General features: G+C 36.3%; 1 protein-coding gene across 5 annotated transcripts in view; it reads right to left on the bottom strand.

The window, feature by feature from the left end:
* Positions 1-20,588, bottom strand: part of rut (adenylate cyclase rutabaga) — a 681,419-nt gene that overhangs the window by 258,176 nt on the left and 402,655 nt on the right. The window lies entirely within an intron of this gene.

Raw genomic sequence — 20,588 nt, 5'->3', positions numbered from 1 at the left:
GTGAGGAGTGTGATTCGATTTTTGAATGCCCGACATTTGAAACCTGCAGAAATTTACCGGCAATTGAAAGAAGTGTATGGTGATACTGTAATGAATGAAAGAAATGTGAGAAAATGGTGCGAAATCTTCAACAATGGGCGAACAAATGTCCACGATGAAACTCGACCCGGACGCCCATCACTCATCACAGAAGACCTGAAGACTAAAGTGAACGACAGAATCTTGCAAGACAGGCGCACATCACTCGACGAATTGCATATTGCCTTTCCTGACATTTCTCGTTCTTTGCTTGGTGAAATTGTGTCGCAACATCTTGACTACCACAAAATCTGTGCACGATGGGTTCCACGGCAACTGAGTGACCAACACAAAACTCAGAGAGTGGCCTCACCATTGACATTCTTGATGCGATATCACACAGATGGAGACGCATTTCTTGATCAAATTGTGACTGGTGATGAGACCTGGGTGTCTCACAACACCCCAGAGACCAAGCGCCAATCACGTCAGTGGCATCATCCCTCATCACCCAAGAAACCGAGAAAATTCAAACAGACTCTCTCAACACAAAAAGTCATGGCTACTGTCTTTTGGGATCGCAAAGGTGTTCTTTTGCTGGATTTCATGCCAAAAGGCACTACGATCAATGCAAATCGTTATTGTGAGACTTTACGAAAACTACGGCGAGCCATCCAAAACAAGAGGCGAGGAATGCTTTCGAGAGGAGTTGTGCTTTTTCACGACAACGCCCGCCCGCACACTGCTGCTTCAACTCGAGAATTGCTGGATCAATTCGGTTGGGAAATCTTTGATCATCCGCCCTATAGTCCAGACCTTGCTCCTAGCGATTTTCACCTTTTCACTAAGCTGAAAGACTTTCTGGGTGGTCCGCGTTTTGGAAGTGATGAAGAGTTGAAGAAGACAGTGAACACCTGGCTTAATGAACTGGCGGCAGAGGAGTATAACACGGGAATTCTAGAGCTAGTGAACAGATACGACAAATGTTTAAATGTAGGTGGTGATTATGTAGAGAAGTAAAGGAAGCTTCAGTTATGCAACAGACTTTGCTTTTTCAAATAATTTTTTTTTTTTTTAATTATTACAACAAAACGGTCGTTATTTCCTGGATCCCTCTCGTATAATGGACCTCACTAAAGTACACCTATTCATTAAAGTTCAGGTGTTCCACCAATCAGAAAACACCATTGTACCATTATAAAACCGCAAGTATCGATTATTCTCGGATATGCAATCGAAAGACAACTAGCGAAAAGTCACGGAGACTGGAAATCCAATACTGTCGCAGAAGGTTATGTTCTGTTACTATAATAATTAGCGTTAATTGTAAGTAATATTCAAATAAATTCAATTTGTCATCTAGTTTTCCAATGTCTAATTCAATTTCAAGGTTATATCAAGATTAATGTTTATTTTACTCTCTAGATTATATCAAGGTCAATGACGTTTGTTTCTCGGAAAAAACCAATACTTTCGCGTCTGCGCACATCTCACAATTTACGAGATATTGTACAAGATCAGTTCCGCTCCTCAGTCAGATAAGAATAACATGAATACTTATGAATAATTTCAAGTTAGAAATATGGTCGAGCATAAAAAGTCGTATGAAACTTGTCTATAATGGTAATTAAGACGCTCGTATGAAAATTATGAAACTCGCTTGCGCTCGTTTCATAAACATACTCGCGTCTTAATTACTACCAATATACTCTCGTTGCATAATGTACTATTATACACCTCATTCATTTGTTTTCGCTCTTTTGTTTTCTATCGTCGCCTGGGAACCTGTATTTATGTTATTATCAGTTGATTGTAGGATGAAAACGCAGCTTATTTTGTGTAATTCCCTAAGGGCCGATTGTATAAACCATTTAATCTTAGATCAGAGGTTAAATTGATCCTTGTTTCAGCTGAACTTGGAATTTTGTGTTGTATAAAGTCTAATCTGAGATTAATTTGTCTCAAACTAAAGTCAACTTTGACTGAAGAAATTTCTCCGATTAAGTTAGATGATCCAAGTTCAGTTATTTCTTTTCTGTTTGAAATATACGAGTGACAGATTGTGCAAATAAAATATCCATTATTATTAATATTAATAGATATGTTAGGTACACTTATATATATTTCTTTCAATTTCTTGCCTTAATACACAAACATTCTTATATTTTATAAGGCTCTATCGTGTTCAGCAGTATCAAATAACATAACCTATAATTATATTATGTTTATAACAACCATTAATTATTAATGGATATGATAGGTACATTCATAAATGTTCAATTAACTGTATTACTAAACGAAAATTGTCGTTTTATAAAGCTTTATTATGTTTAGCAGTATCAAACACCATAACATGATAACAACTTGGAGAACAGTCAACCTTCTTCTTATTGTCCGCCATTATTTACATTGCACAAAAAACCAGTGTCTCCAACAGAGTGTACGGAAAGTCGCCAAAAAGTAATTGCAAAGTCGCTAGATTTCTCATTATCAACAAAGAAAGATTAAATTTTGTCACTATGGGTTGCTAAAAAGGTCACTAAATCCCTATTTAAGCAATATAAAAGTTAAAAGAAATTGTTGTTGAAAAAGAGTTAAAGTCGCTAGATTGGCAACACTGAACAAACCTGTCCGCGCATCACGTATTTCACCTGTTTATGCGATGTTGCCAAATCCTTTTCTCGTGAACTTAGATTGCATTTGAACCCAGGTAATTTGATCGCAGAAAAGTTTTATACCATTGAAGAAGTGTCACTTTTCGATCTTCGATCAAAGTTGATCTTTAGTCAGGGAGTTTTATACAATTGGGCCTCTCGTAATTTAATTAATTTCGGGGATTATTCTTTGAGATACTTCAAGGGCGACCTAGTCTCAAATACACTGTTATACAGGGCTTTCATTTCAGAACTTCCCAGTCTTACTTACTGGCTTTTAAGGAACCCGGAGGTTCATTGCCGCCCTCACATAAGCCCGCCATTGGTCCATATCCTGAGCAAAATTAATCCAGTCTCTATCATCTATCATTATAGCATTTTGTTATTGTAGGTTTAATTTGTAATTCAGTAAATACAAAAATATTCTTTGTTCTTAGCTTCTATGATAAAATGTCTAGCTTTCATTAATCAGGTAATCTTGTCGTACTTTATTTTTTATTGTAATTGTAATTGTAAATTTAATATTAATTGTAATTTTATTGTTCATGTTATAGTTGTAATCCCCTGGTAGAGGGGCAGAGAAGGCCTGACGGCCTTATCTCTAACAGGTTAAATAAATAAATACTACTAAATACTAATCATCATATCCCACCTCCCTCAAATCCGTTTTAATATTATCCTCCCATCTACGTCTCGGCCTCCCTAAAGATCTTTTTCCCTCTGGCCTCCCAACTAACATTCCATTTGCATTTCTGGATTCGCCCATACGTGCTACATGCCCTGGCCATCTCAAACATCTGGATTTAATGTTCCTAAATATGTCAGGTGAAGAATACAATGCGTGCAGTTCTGTGTTGTGTAACTTTCTCCATTCTCCTGTAACTTCATCCTTCTTAACCCCAAATATTTTCTTAAGCACCTTATTCTCAAACAACCTTAACCTATGTTCCTCTCTCAAAGTGAGAGTCCAAGTTTCACACCCATACAGAACAACAGGCAATATACCTGTTTTATAAATTCTAACTTTCAGATTTTTAGACAGCAGACTGGGTGGAAATTTGCAATATGCATTACTTAATATGAAATAGTTTCTGAGAAAATGTTCCTTCTTTATTGAAAATTGGGTACTTCGGATAAGTCGTAAAGTTTGAATATGCATGTCATATGATTAATTATTTTTTTACCCCTTGTGATCCACATGAAGAAGAAGAAGAAGAAGAACAGGCATTATTTATAGCAAAGGGAAAAATTGATAAATGAATTATTCTAAATCCTGAAGAAGAATCATTTTTACAATTATTTCTAATTCAAGCCCCTCTCCAATCTTGTTTCTAGAACTGCTTTGTGGCTCTTCTTGATTGGGCCGTAAAAAAACTTTGTCGAGAGATTCCCAACACTAATATTTTAGACTAGTTTTTAGAGAATGTGATTTAGTTTAGTTTTTTCCTTTAGATGTGCAGAAATTTAAACTGAACAAACGTAACATTTTAAAAATCCTTTTCAGAACGAAAAAAGAGGGTGGGTGGTGAAAATTGATTTTTTTTTCCTAATTAATGCATAATTCTCATATGTTATATACATAAATATCACTTCAAAAACTCAAATTCGATATTAGATTTTGTAACAAAGTATTTAGGGCCCAAACAGTAATTCACTAAAATGGATATGTCTGGGTAATGTTTGAAGATAAATTCAAAATCTCTTTGACATTTACTCCTAAAAGTGCGGTCTTTAAAATGTCCGGAATACAATTTTGATATTGGATTTCTACAATTTTAAAATAAACAAATATATTTCAATAATTGCTGGCCTTCTATGCCCAAGGTTGCGGGTTCGATCCCGGGCCAGGTCGATGGCATTTAAGTGTGCTTAAATGCGACAGGCTCATGTCAGTAGATTTACTGGCATGTAAAAGAACTCCTGCGGGACAAAATTCCGGCACATCCGGCGACGCTGATATAACCTCTGCAGTTGCGAACATCGTTAAATAAAACATAACATTTTCAATAATTAATTTTAGAGGCACTTTTATAGAAATACGAAGGAATATTTTTCAAATGTAACTAAATAAAAAATTTATATTAAAGAGAAAATTTCAGAATAGCCTATAGAACGTGTGTAACAAATACCATGCATTTAGCATTAGAAGTTCCGAAAATATACAACAACTTTTTACTTGGAATAAAGCAAAGTATGGAAAATTGCAATCAAAGTTCAATGCCATTTAAAAAACCCTGTGAATGAGACTTTTAAAATGCCATTACAGCAGCTAACAAGGACATAAATGCGCATTATATTTTATATGACCTATTTTTCACATATTAAAAAGTATCGGAACATAAAAAAAATCTTGAAAATGCACTGGTTTTTCACCATATGTAACTATCGTCCCTCCTTAAGAACTTAACCTTCGCAGAAAATACTTTCTTTTCATCTCAACAACAATCAAGAATGAGCCTTCAATTGTTTTCCGTAGAGTCAATGTTACGTTACCATAACAACAACCCATGTGGAAAGAACACGGTGTTAAAGCATCATAAAATTTTATGAGAGCTTGTTTGCACACCTATGTGTTTAAAGAAATGTCTAGCAAGTCCTTTGAGTGTTACGTAAGTTATGAAGGAATTGCAGGAACTGATTGGGAAGAGAAGCACGTCCCGATGTGAGACAATGACGCCTGCAATAAAACAAGCTTCATGTTGGGCAGGTAACGCGGTAAAGGGAACTCCGTTCAACTGACATAAATAACAAATGACTGTAGATAAAATGCAGGACAGCACGTCTCGCGATGTCCAATACATCATCATGTGGCAAAGAACGGACCTTCAATTGTTTTTCTTGAAGACAAATGGTTTTATCGCCATAGCAACGCGCCGCAGTTTTCACTTCCCTTTCCGTCCGCTGCGCTGCACGGACAGCCATTCCTCTCTGCGTAAAATGAAACATCTCTCTCTATTGATCTGCGTTCAGCTGGAGTAGCTGGTCAGATAGGAAGCCCCTACCAAGTGTCAGAACTTCCTCATGGGAGTGATAACGCGAAATTGGTGCGATTGTGCGACGGGAAAAATGGAAGAGAGCAAATTTATTTATTTATTTTATCATTTATTCATTTGTTAATTCAATGAACCATTCATCCACCCTCTTATTTATTTTCTATTTATTTATTATCTATTCATTTATTTAATTATTTATTCATTTTTTAATTTAATAATCCATTCATCCACCCACTTATTTATGTATGTATTTATTTATTTATTTTATCATTTATTCATTTGTTAATTCAATGAACCATTCATCCACCCTCTTATTTATTTTCTATTTATTTCTTATCTATTCATTTATTTAATTATTTATTCATTTTTTAATTTAGTAATCCATTCATCCACCCACTTATTTATTTATTTATTTATTTTATCATTTATTCATTTGTTAATTCAATGAACCATTCACCCACCCTCTTATTTATTTTTCTATTTATTTATTATCTATTTATTTATTTTATTATTTATTCATTTTTAATTTAATAATCCATTCATCCACCCACTTATTTATTTATTTATTTATTTATTTATTTAATCATTTATTCATTTGTTAATTCAATGAACCATTCATCCATCCTCTTATTTATTTTTCTATTTATTTTTTATTTATTTATTTTATTATTTATTCATTTTTTAAATTTAATCATTCATTCATCCACCCACTTATTTATTTATTTATTTACTTATTTATTTTATAATTTATTCATTTGTTAATTCAATGAACCATTCATCCACCCTCTTATTTATTTTTCTATATATTTATTATCTATTTATTTATTCATTTATTTATTTTATGATTTATTAATTTGTTAATTTAATCATACATTCATCCACCCACTTATTTAGTTATTTATTTATTTATTGTCCGTGGCTCACTTCCTGAGCTGTTTCTTTGCGGGGCGAGATGCAGAGGGGGTGAGTGGGCGGTCCTGGGTACCGCATGTGCCTACTACCCTACGTTCAACACATCGACCTTTTCAGGATTCCTTTCGTCAGCTATGGAGCAAGATCAGCCATGGACAAACGAATGTATAGGCTGTCCCCTCACAAACAAATTATGTTCTTCTCATCAATTTCTGTAACTAAACACTAATACCAATGGTAGACTACAGTCTCTACTCGAGATTATCGACCTAATGGTGATTGCGGTTGTTATGTGTACACATCCGTAAACTCTTTCCTCAATGGCAGTGTTTCTCAAACTTTTTCCACCGCGAAACCCCTTTTAATCTAAAGTGTAACTGCGGAATCCCTGTAATATTTTATTAGTATTTAATAGTTAACAGACAAGTGAAAGCTAGTATCTCAATAATTGTTCAGTAGGATGAATGTATTTGCTTTTTAAGCCTGCAATCTGGTTTCACGGCGGAAAGTTGTAGTCTCATTTCTACTGTACTTCTGCATTTTGTCTTTTCGGTATTTTGTTTTAGTCAAGAGGGCTTAGATCTAAGCCCTCTTGGTTTTAGTGGACACATACGCAGAGAATCCAGTGATGAAAGTGAGAAGTATTATGGGTATTTTCCGTTTTAGATGTTCATCAAACATATTGTCATTAGGCATATTATTGGAATATTATTATTATTATTATTATTATTATTATTATTATTATTATTGTTATTATTATTATCATCATCATCATCATCATTATCGGTGGTTTCATGATATTATTGATTCATATTTTCGTAATTCTTATATATTTTTATGGTAACCACTAACGGTAAGTATAAAATAGCCACCGGAGCAACTCAGTTGGCTAAGGCGCTTGCCTATCGATCCAGGGTTGCGCTTGGGCACGGGTTCGATTCCCGCTTGGGCTGATTACCTAGTTGGATTTCCTCCAGAAGTTTTCCCCAACCGTAAAGAGAATGTCATGTAATGTTTGGCGAATCCCTGACCTCATCTCGCCAAATACCATTTCGCTATCATCAATCCCATCGATGCAAAATAACGTATTAGTTGATACAATGTTGTTAAGTAACCAAGTAAAAAAACATATAGAATAAAATTTAAAATCATATAGGGATCACGGAACCCCGGAACATACTTTGAGAAATGCTGCTCTATGGCAATTCAGCAATTGTCCAGACTGAACGAAGAGTGGCCTAGTGTGTACTTACATTTTCGGAATCGCCATCAGAGATAATAGCGATAGTGCTAACCACGATTAGAGTATCCAGTATTTTAAAGAGTAAAAACCCCTGCACTGGCATAGGATAATGTTTTCAGCACATGTAATATGCTGCCGTGCCGCACGCTGTGGCTGCCGTGCCGGTCCGAGTAGACCTAAGAGGCGTGGTTATAAGCACTAGGGAGCTCTCGGTTCAGGACGTGAGACACGGGCAGTACTTATTTGTTATTTATTTAATCATTTATTCATTTGTTAAGTCAATCGACCATTCATCTACCCTCTTATTTATTTATTTATTTATTTACTTATTTTCTCTTTATGTACTGACAGAGAAATGAGTCCAGGGTTCATCGCCGAAAGTTATCCAGCATATTACGCTCTTAATGGATTGATAGAACACCCGGAAAAAACGTCAACCAGGTAAATTGTCCCAACCGGGATTCAAAACTGGGCCCGCAATTTCGCAGCCCGATATGAACCCCTCTAATGAAGGACAAATTAATTTAAGGAGAGATGTCAATGAAAAAGCAAGACATTGCTAAAAATCCCATAACTCCCTCAGTTTCCCATTACAGCGTCATGAAACTGGGATATGATACATGTAAGAACATATGAAGATTGTATGTTAAGTTTTATGATAATTGGAAATGTATTTTGGCCAAGAGTGGCTTAAAGGTTTTAGTATTTTTCATATTACTCCTGTACTATTTTTACAAAAGCCAATCAGTACAACTAAACAATATTTAATACAATCTAACTTCATATATAGTTAAGTAATTCCAAGTCAGGATTTTTTCCAAAATTTATTTTTCTCTGCAACAATTTAGCCAAAATCCATCAGTTTGTGAGTTATGGCTATATTATTTAAAATATCTAACTTTCGGAAAATGAAGCGTAGGCTAAAGTTTACAATTATACAGGAGACAATTATTTTGGGGCTATTCCTTCATGGAATTTCGAAATAACATTTTGGGAACCTAATCTTTAAACATCAGAAAATAAAATAAAATTTAATTAAGGGATAGGATTTTTTACTATTTTCGTTGACATCTCACCTTAAGTACCATAAATATACCCGGAGAAATACCACAATTACAATCACACCAGATATTTCTACTGTTCTTGGAGATCCAGCGGAATAAACCGGGTTCGAACTCGGGACATAGCCTCAAATAACGAACAATGTGACCAATGAACCACATAATACGAGTTAACGGAAAATAAACACAGAGGAAACCGATTTCCAGTAGCAACTGTACAATTTAAAACAGTTGCATTTCTTTCCCGATAAAAAAAAAAACAGACACGAAAAAATAAAATAAAATTACATTTATGTGGAGTGAAGTTCAATATTGATGTTGGCAGCACTGCGGATTTTCAACACCATTATTATGTGAACGTAACTCATTACTGACAATGAGATTAAAACAAAAAGAGGAAATGCACTTAAACGCAGTAACAGCATTATGTGACATTGCTGAACAATGGAGGGAAACAGTCAGGGGGGAGGGGAGAGGGGAGGAAGCTCGCGAAACCGTTTTTAATATTGAACACACGCGAGCAACGCTGCAGTACACAGAATGCCTTAGTAGTGTAACACAATGACAGGCCCAACACACTGTGTGCAGAGGTGCACTCATTACGAGTGACTGAGTGGCCGGGATCCGACGGAATGAGCGCCGTCTTAAATCAGTAGGTTATTATTTTCGCATATATACTCGTATTATTACGATGTACCGAAATACATAATGATATTTCCATGCAGAAATTCTGCGTCATCATATGATGAAGGATGGGTAGAGAGAATTGTTAACAGATAAATTTAATAGTTTCTTTTCACTTGACAAAATAATACATGCCTTTAAAAAGTGTAAAAAAAATATATTAGTTGCGCAACACAGACACTCGAAAGAACCACCAATTATGAAATCAGTAAAAATCGTCTTCTTTGATTAGATTCCGCAAACAAACCTGTGACTTCGTGAACATAAAAATAAGTGACGGAAGTTAGTATTCAAAATTGAACACGGTATTTTTCAGCAATAGATTTAGGGACATTGCATTATCTTGCAAACCTAATTTTGATAAACGATATATATTGCAGAAAATATATCAGTACATCGAAACGATTCGATATATCGCTATCCTGTAAGTAAATTAATAGATAGGCCTACTAATGCAATTAAATTTGTGGGTGTACATTTTATTACAATAAACTTAAATTTTAATAGCCTATTCCTTATTAGAATTGAAATTAACATCATAACAATCAAAATATTAAATGTAAAATTGCAACGATAAACAATACATTTTCAATATCATAATTTTATTATTATGTAGTTCGTAACCTAAATCAAAATTATGGTGGAGGTAAGATGAGCTTAATTGATACCATGGGAAAGTGTTTGACAATGAAACATTCATTCATTCATTCATAATGTTCTGCCCAAGGGCAGGTCTTTCACTACAAACCCAGCATTCTCCAATCTTCTGTCTTTTCCGCTTTTCTTCTTAGTCTACGCATATGATCCATATATCTTAATATTATCTATCACCTGATATCTTCTTCTGCCCCGAACTCTTCTCCCGTTCACCATTCCTTCTAGTACATCCTTCAGTAGGTAGTTTCTTCTCAGCTAATTCCTTTTCCTTCTCCTGATCAGTTTCAGCATCATTCTTTCTTCACCCACTCTTTCCAACACAGCTTCGTTTCTTACTCTGTCTGTCCATTTCACACGCTCCATCCTTCTCCATATCCACATTCCAAATGCTTCTATTCGCTTCGTCGTAATGTCCATGTTTCTGCCCCATACATTGCTACACTCCACACAAAGCACTTCACTAATCTCTTCCTTAGTTCTTTCTCCAGAGGTCCGCAGAAGATGCTCCTTTTTCTATTAAAAGCTTCCTTGGCCATTGCTATCCTCCTTTTGACTTTCTGGCAGCAGCTCATGTTACTGCTTATAGTACACCCCAAGTATTTGAAGCTGTCCACTTGCTCTACTGCCTCATTTAGAAATCACAAGTCTACCTTCTTTACTTTTCTTCCTATGACCATGGTCTTCGTCTTGTTTGCATTTATCTTCATCCCATACTGCTCACAGCTGTCATTTAGCTCCAGTAGCTTATCCCTTAGTATTATCTTACAACGCCATATCAGAAAACCTTAAACACTTTATTCTTCTTCCTCCTACTATCACTCCTCCCATGTTCTGAAACCAGTTCTTCACTAAATCCTCCAAGTATATGTTGAACAGGGTACGTAATAAAGGGCATCCTTGTCGTACTCTTCTCCCTATTTCACTTGCTTCTGACATTTTTTCTCCTTTGACTCGTTTCATTTGTAGGTTACTGAAAAACCTTCTCTCTTTCCAATCCACTCCAATTTTCTTTAGGATCCCCATCAGTTTTTTTCCAATCCACGATTCAATTATTCTAATTTTATAGCCTATAGGATTCAGTCGAGAATACAAATATAATGCTCTTTTCTAGATAACAACTTAATCATTTTTAAATGTAAGTAAACAGTACTTAGAACGTTACAAATTTTAACAAACTTCACAATTGATTTGATACAAACCTTCTATAGTAAGTTCCCATTGCAAGTTATTGTTACACTCCAACATTCCAAATCTCAATGGTGGTGGTGATGATGATAATAATGATGATGATTATAATGATGATGGTGATTATGGAGACTATTACACTCTTACTACGTCATACTACTTTTGACCAATAAAACGGTACGAAAGGACGTATTTCAACCGATCATGGCTGCTTATCGCATAATTTTATCGCGTCCCTAGCATTTGTTTCTTTGTTTGCCAACATTTGAAACTGCGCTGGTCTGGATGTCAAAAAATAAATAAATAAATAATTAAATATATATATATATATATATATATATATATATATATATATATATAATTACAAACCACTCCAGTCGATGCACAGCAGTTTCAAATATGACTCGCATTGGCATTCAAGAACAAGAATTAATAAAAATCACTGATCATACCTATGCATCTTCTGAAATCCGATTTACAAATAAATGAAGAGCACCATTCGGAAATCCTGAATAAGTTGAATACACCATGTAGGCCTAAATCAACGAGTTCCACTTCTATTACGCACACGTCCAATATAACATCAATTGAACCACCAACCACATTCAAATTTGAAAATAGTACATTCAATAATTATTCCTTTTAAAATTATCCATGTTTATTTTTTATGTCATCGTCGTTAATTAAAACTTTTCTAACACTTGTGTATATTATTTAGGTTATGTTATAGCTTCTGCTATATGATATTATGAATAGCCACGTATCAGAGATTGTTTAATATTAAGATTTATTGAAAATCATCTGTCAAGTGACGTTGATTACTGGAATCCGGATAATTGAAGTGGAATGTTGCATTTTAATAAAAATGAAACTGAATCAACAAAGCCTTCTTGACTAGTAACATTGCCATCGAGAACTTCTCGACGAGAAGGCATTGCTCACTACTGCCATCTAGCATGCATCTAGCGTAATATTTGTAATGTTGAGATGGTACAATAATACATTTGAAGACAGTTGTATTTTCGTAAGTCAATTAATATTTTTTTTGTATTGGAGTACTTCGTTACTTCTAATCTTTATATACTTTCTTCTAATCGTGTAATAGTCAATTAAATCCCACTCGAGTTTTGATTTTCTCTAGATAAATCAAAACCTCTAGTGAGATTACTGTTGATAAAATTTTTATATACTAAAATATAGGCTATAATAAGAAAGCAATGTCAGTACTAAGTTGTACATAGAAATCCTAGCCGTGAACAAATCTCAAACCAGTATTACATCCTTGTTTCTCTTTCCATTTAAAAACATATAAATAAAAGTTTTGAAGTCAAACGGTTACTTTTCAGAGTGGCAGTTGGTCCTGCCTTGGAGAATTAATACTACGAGGGGGATCCAGGAAAAAACGACCGTTTTGTTGTAATAATTAAAAAAAATATTTATTTGAAAAAACAAAGTCTGTTACATAACTGAAGCTTCCTTTACTTCTCTACATAATCACCACCTACATTTAAACATTTGTCGTATCTGTTCACTAGCTTTAGAATTCCCGTGTTATACTCCTCTGCCGCCAGTTCATTAAGCCAGGTGTTCACTGTCTTCTTCAACTCTTCATCACTTCCAAAACGCGTACCACCCAGAAAGTCTTTCAGCTTAGTGAAAAGGTGAAAATCGCTAGGAGCAAGGTCTGGACTATAGCGCGGATGATCAAAGATTTCCCAACCGAATTGATCCAGCAATTCTCGAGTTGAAGCAGCAGTGTGCGGGCGGGCGTTGTCGTGAAGAAGCACAACTCCTCTCGAAAGCATTCCTCGCCTCTTGTTTTGGATGGCTCGCCGTAGTTTTCGTAAAGTCTTACAATAACGATTTTCATTGATCGTAGTGCCTTTTGGCATGAAATCCAGCAAAAGAACACCTTTGCGATCCCAAAAGACAGTAGCCATGACTTTTTGTGTTGAGAGAGTCTGTTTGAATTTTCTCGGTTTCTTGGGTGATGAGGGATGATGCCACTGACGTGATTGGCGCTTGGTCTCTGGGGTGTTGTGAGACACCCAGGTCTCATCACCAGTCACAATTTGATCAAGAAAGGCGTCTCCATGTGTGTGATATCGCATCAAGAATGTCAATGCTGAGGCCATTCTCTGAGTTTTGTGTTGGTCACTCAGTTGCCGTGGAACCCATCGTGCACAGATTTTGTGGTAGCCAAGATGTTGCGACACAATTTCACCAAGCAAAGAAGGAGAAATGTCAGGAAAGGCAATATGCAATTCGTCGAGTGATGTGCGCCTGTCTTGCAAGATTCTGTCGTTCACTTTAGTCTTCAGGTCTTCTGTGATGAGTGATGGTCGTCCGGGTCGAGTTTCATCGTGGACATTTGTTTGCCCATTGTTGAACATTTCGCACCATTTTCTCACATTTCTTTCACTCATTACAGTATCACCATACACTTCTTTCAATTGCCGGTAAATTTCTGCAGGTTTCAAATGTCGGGCATTCAAAAATCGAATCACACTCCTCACCTCACAGTCGGCAGGATTGTCAATCACGTCGTTCATTTTGAAGTAACACAAAATGCACAATGGCGACTTGTTGCAACCAGTACTCACAACATTATGAGAACACATGTTAAGGAAACCAGTTGACCTTCAAACAAGGAAGGGGAGTCAGCTGCGCGGCGGGTATGCGCGAACGGTCGTTATTTCCTGGATCCCCCTTGTAAAACAGTAGTAGACAAATCTCCCGACTCAGTCTCACGTTCGCACACGTTGGATTTTGAAACTGGTACTGCATATTAAATAGTTTGAATTCGAATTCTAGCCCAGCCACTCAGAGAAAGGCATTGACTGGATTGGATATTTCAAGATTACACAATTATGTAACTGTCCACTTTCATTAACGCCATCTCTCAGGGAATTATCGGAGTTAACTAGTGTGGATTTTGTTGCTCATAATAATTCCACAAAAACACAAACAAATATAAAAAAATGATAAATTTATGAGAAAACCGATATATTATACGATATATTGAATCAAAATTTCGATATCGATATATCAAAACGAAAATATCGGTATTTCATAAAAACCGATATATCGTTCCCATCTCTAAACACGATATATTTCTCTCACACACTAAAAATATACAGGGACATCATTTTATTTTTACTTCAATTTTTATTGTACCTGAGTTTTAGAATGTACTTCACTCCCACCCCTTCTACTAATGAAGATCAACCGTCTTCCACACAGATCCAAGACCGCATATACGGTCATAGTAAACAGTACGTTCCAAAAATATGTTCGCGTTTTCCAGTGACGAAAGAGCTTTCAATATTCCATCATTTTCCATTTGCCTACGTCACATTACGGTTTCCCCCACCTGCTTCTATTCGCCTCTCTGTAAATGCTAGTGGCTGGGCTGTCTTAGCTCTTTTCTGGGAACATTAATTTCTGTTAGGAATTGGACGTCTACGTAATATTATACCCATATAACTGTTTAAAATAAATTAAATAAAAGGGCCTCGTTAAGTAATTAACTGTCACGTGATTTTCTCCCTTTCTACGACGCTGCGACGTAACCACTTGGACGGACAGTAGATAGCATGTCTGAGTAATTTTATCTTTTCGGATCGGGCAGAAGTGAAGATTGAATTTACAGTACGTAAGGTACTCTTTTATAGAGTAGGTACAGAATTATTTCAACATGAGTTACTGATACGAAGTACGAATCTGGTGATTGGAATTACATACAATAGTATATAGTGCGGTAATATGCAAATTAGAACTGAAGTCTGTATCGAAATGAACGGCCACCATTTTCAAAAATGTGTTCAAATATCCATATTATGATTATTTTTCAATTTAACTTCATTCTCTATATTGTACGCTAATGTGCTGTAGACAGTATAATATACACTGCATAATGAATACGTTCGCATGGAAAGCTCAGTTCGTGAGTAAAAATACTCATTGTTAATACTGTACTGTATTTTGATTAAACAAAAACCTAATGAAAATTATCAAACTCAAAATCGCGATATTTCCTAGTTTACGTAAATGGATTAACTACTTTTCTTCCCTCCTATACCTAGTAAAGTGATTTGTTTGTATATTACGCCAGTATCATCGAACTCTAGTCGTGGAAGGGGGTAGGAAACAGTATTTTCGGTTCTTAATCGTTGATCCAAAGGTATAGCCAGGTTAATATTAGAAATGTTAGTAAAAATAAAATGATGTCCCTGTATTAGTTGCTCAACTCAGACACTCGAAAGAACCACAAATTATGAAATCAGTAAAATCATCTTCCTTTGATTAGATTTCACAATCAATCCTGTGACGTCGTGAACATAAAAATAAGTGACGGAAGTTGGTATTCAAAATTGAACACGATTATTTCTCCCACGCATTGTTGAGACGGGAAGTTTGGTAACAGTTCCAACTATTCCAGTTCCTTGAAATTACTTGGTTCCAAATACTACACAGGTGCATAGACGTATCTTGGAAGACTGACGTATGACTAGTATCTGATGGAACAGTAGTATTCAGGAACAGGTACGTACTACTAGTATGCAATATAACAGTGGTATTTAGGACGCCATATGATCACATACTTCCCTGTATGCCATGTGATGCAGTATAATGTCATCATGGATAAATATATAATAGGATGCGAAACTGCGGTCAGCACCATCTGGATTTGGGGGTTTGAAATAAGGCGATCAGCGCCCAACGTCGTAGGTGGTGAATATTAGAAGTACGTGTTGGGTACATTACCGAGAGTTCTCTATTTATCCGTTAGAGATATTGCTGTACGGGAGAGTCGAAGATGAAGATGGCGGACTGAAACTTGCTAATAAGTGAACATAAAGTGATACGTGTGTGTATAAGCAGTGTATGTTAAACAGTGATGTTTATGGACGTTGTAAAAATAGTGTTGTTGAATGTATTGTAAAGTAATAGTAATATAATAAATTGAACTATCTAAGTAGTTCTTGCAGACTTTTCCATACCCAAAGAATACAATCCCAATTATCTAACCTTTTGCTTTATTTTTTGTCTCTGTCTGGTTATACAGGGTGCGTCAGAAAGAACGGATGGATTTCACATGGCAAGAAAATTGTAAAGATTCATGAAATCAAAAATTTATTGTTATCAACATATTCACCAATACATGCAGTTTATTTATGTAAAACAACATGATCCATATGATGTCCTTGGCTTTCAATACAGGCATCGAGGCGTTTTCTGATGTTCGCCATCACTTTCACAGTCATGGCTGGTGCAATTGCCACGATTTCTTCACGAATCGCTGTCTTCAGTTCGTCCAGTGTATGTGATCGATGTTTACAAACTTACGCCTTCAAATGGTCCCAAAGAAAGAAGTCGCAGGGCGCGAGATCTTACCGTAGCCTCGGACAATCTCAGTGCAATAGAATTTCGTCCAGGTGATTTCTTCTTTAATGTTGAACCTGTGATACGAAATGAAGCCACCCACCGCAAAATTGTATTCCGAGTTGGAATCCTAGCGTGACATCCGATGTCGAAATGAGTCCTGAGTGGCGATCACAGACTCTTCATTTTTCAAAAAATGTCTCTACGATGAAAGGACGTCTCTACGATGAAAGGACACCATGTTCTCAACTGAAACTGCATTCTATGGCTGGCCCAACAGTCGTGGTCCCCCTCACTATATCTCTCTCCTCGTAGCGTATCGATAGTTTGAAATCCATCCGTTCTTTCTGACGCACCCTTTATTTTAATCGGGTAGTGTAAAATATATAGTCTCTTTTATCTTCCTGTTAGCTCCGGTAAGAATGTTCAATAGAATATGCTGTGAGGAATAAAACTGTAAATGATTTATTTTAAATTGGGTTAGTTTTGAATATCGATGAGGGTGGGAGGGAATACTTTCTGCACAGTTTAACATTTTCGTCACGAGGTGCGCTGCTAAATGCATGGAGTAATTACTCATTTCGCTACATGGTGCGCTGCTAGATGTAATAACGCCCCTCCCAGAAATAGATGGCAGCAAGATCAATTTCTACAACAGCGCCTCTAGTATGTGTTACGGGAAACTCATTAAGTATCGCATCCTATTATATATTTATCCATGATGTCATAGTGAGGCGAGATGTGAATTCGTGGAAAAGATATCTGTTCCGAAGATGACCGAAAATAGGTCGAAACATGTTAACAAGGTACGTTAATAATATTTAACACAAGGAAGTTCTTATCATACATATTCCGAAGTGATACAGTGTTAAAAGTTGTGTAATCAAGATGTATAAACAGAAATGTTTTCTAATGCCGAATTGAATTCGTACATCAGGTTTCTTCGAAGAAGGAAATATAATGCAATTTTAAATTATTTGTAGTAGATCTCAATGGTAAATAAAACCTAACCTATTCTTTCTCTTCTGCCCAGCTCAAGTTCACAAAAGTGTTCAATTTCTCCAAAAATTAATAAATAAAAGCTATAATCATTTCGGCCGTGCTAAAATTCACATTAATACCGCCATGAAGAGTGATAATCTCATTGTAATGAAATATGAAAATTTACCGTTGTATTTTTGTAAATAAAAAAACTTCAACAATACAACAGAATTCAGTTTAATTTTAAGAATTGGTAATGAAAAGAAAGATGTAAAATATTTGTAAATAAAACATAACCCATATATTTTCATCTCCCTTGATAAAATTCACAATGCAGTTCCTATATTCAAATACAGGCATTATGTTATAGTCCGGTCGCTCTAATTTCAGGCAGCCAATCACGTTGCAGATCGGCTACATTTAAAGGTGTGCGTCTTGTAATTCGCTGATGATGACGTTATGCATTTCCTAAGGCTCGATAAATACTTAATATAATCGCCCGCCATTTTGGCTCTTTCGTTGGCGCTCGCAGAAAGCACACGAGGACGTTATTACCATAGGAGCTACGACATGATAATGTTTAACGGTATGGCAAATAGATCCCTCGTCTGGTAGCTCGGCAATAAAAGAACAAAAATGGCGAACAATACTATCTACCTAGACTTTATAGAGCCTTCACTTCCTAAGATGTAAGCAAAGAGGCGGAATCACGCCGGGAAAAATAGCGTCGCGATTTTAATAATTGATAGAATCCTACACTTAGTAACATCAGTTTCGTCATACTGTGTACATTTTTTTTTTCAAAGGGGTTCTTCATATCTTTACTATTTATCTTTTACTTTAGTTTCAAACATTTCTTTCTGTGCGAAGAAAGAATTCCCACTTTTGCTTTCAAACAGTGGTGCCAACTTATAAAGGGTTCGTGGGGTTCGAGCCCATCTAATAATTTGTCCTGTTATCAATACACTTACTTACAAATGGCTTTTAAGGAACCCGAAGGTTCATTGCCGCCCTCACACAAGCCCGCCATCGGTCCCTATCCTGTGCAAGATTAATCCAGTCTCTATCATCATATCCCACCTCCCTCAAATCCATTTTAATATTATCCTCCCATCTACGTCTCGGCCTCCCCAAAGGTCCTTTTCTCTCCAGCCTCCCAACTAACACTCTATATGCATTTCTGGATTCGCCCATACATGCTACATGCCCTGCCCATCTCAAACGTCTGGATTTAATGTTCCTAATTATGTCAGGTGAAGAATACAATGCGTGCAGTTCTGTGTTGTGTAACTTTCTCCATTCTCCTGTAACTTCATCCCGCTTAGCCCCAAATATTTTCCTAAGCACCTTATTCTCAAACACCCTTAACCTATGTTCCTCTCTCAGAGTGAGAGTCCAAGTTTCACAACCATAAAGAACAACCGGTAATATAACTGTTTTATAAATTCTAACTTTCAGATTTTTTGACAGCAGACTAGATGATAAAAGCTTCCCAACCGAATAATAACAGGCATTTCCCATATTTATTCTGAGTTTAATTTCCTCCCGAGTGTCATTTATATTTGTTACTGTTGCTCCAAGATATTTGAATTTTTCCACCTCTTCGAAGGATAAATCTCCAATTTTTATATTTCCATTTGGTACAATATTCTGGTCACGAGACATAATCATATACTTTGTCTTTTCGGGATTTACTTCCAAACCTATCGCTTTACTTGCTTCAAGTAAAATTCCCGTGTTTTCCCTAATCGTTTGTGGATTTTCTCCTAACATATTCACGTCATCCGCATAGACAAGAAGCTGATGTAACCCGTTCAATTCCAAACCCTGCCTGTTATCCTGAACTTTCCTAATGGCATATATCAATACACTTACGAGATTTATTTAACTTATATCTGCAATGTTTGAGCCCACCCAATATTTTTCAAAAGTTGGCTCCACTGTTTCCACTAGTGCCAGACATATCCGTTCTGAGGAACAGTCGTTGTCATAATATAGTTCCAAAGTGAAACGAGTATTTTGTAACAGCAAGTATTTGCTGTTATTCCCGGCGTGACTCCTCCTCTTTGCTTACGTCTTAGGAAGTGAAGAGTCTATACAGTCTAGATAGGTAGTATCGTTCGCCATTTTTGTTCTTTCGTTGCCGAGCTACCATACGAGGAATCTATTTGCCACACCGTTAAACATTATCATGTCGTAGCTGCTATGATAATAAATCAAACGCACTGTAATTCAGCAAATAATTGAGCGGCAAATAACGTCCTCGTGTGCTTTCTGCGAGCGCCAACGAAAGAGCCAAAATGGCGGGCGACTATATTAAGTATTTATCGAGCGTTAGGAAATGAATAACGTCTTCCTCAGGGAATCGCAAGACGCACACGTTTAAATGTAGCCGACCTGCAACGCGATTGGCTGCCGGAAATTAGAGCGACGGGAGTATAGCTCAGAACACTGTTATTTTGGAACGTAGTATTCCAAGCAAGGAACTGTTCCAAAATAACCGTTACGTTATTTTTTCCCCACCTGTATAGGCTACATATTACAGAAATGTACACATTTTCTGTTGTCACATATTTTAATGGGTTCAAAACGGAGTGAAACACGTTACTAGATTACCGAGATGAAACACACTTCAAATTCATCGCCACTGGGTTCAATACCCGGCCCACTTATGGCGCTTTTGTGTGCAATGGCAGAGCCAAGAGTTCAGAGAGGATAGCTATGAATATAAAATCAGATTCCTGGCAACCACAGCCTCCTAGAGGCCTTATCATGCCAGAGCATACAAGTTATCTGTATTTGTGTCATGGCAACC

The sequence above is a fragment of the Periplaneta americana genome, chromosome 6 (genome assembly GCF_040183065.1).
Source record: "Periplaneta americana isolate PAMFEO1 chromosome 6, P.americana_PAMFEO1_priV1, whole genome shotgun sequence".
Classification (NCBI taxonomy): Eukaryota; Metazoa; Arthropoda; class Insecta; order Blattodea; family Blattidae; genus Periplaneta; species Periplaneta americana.
Note: the sequence above shows the minus strand (reverse complement) of the source record. Positions and strands in the feature narration are given on the sequence as shown.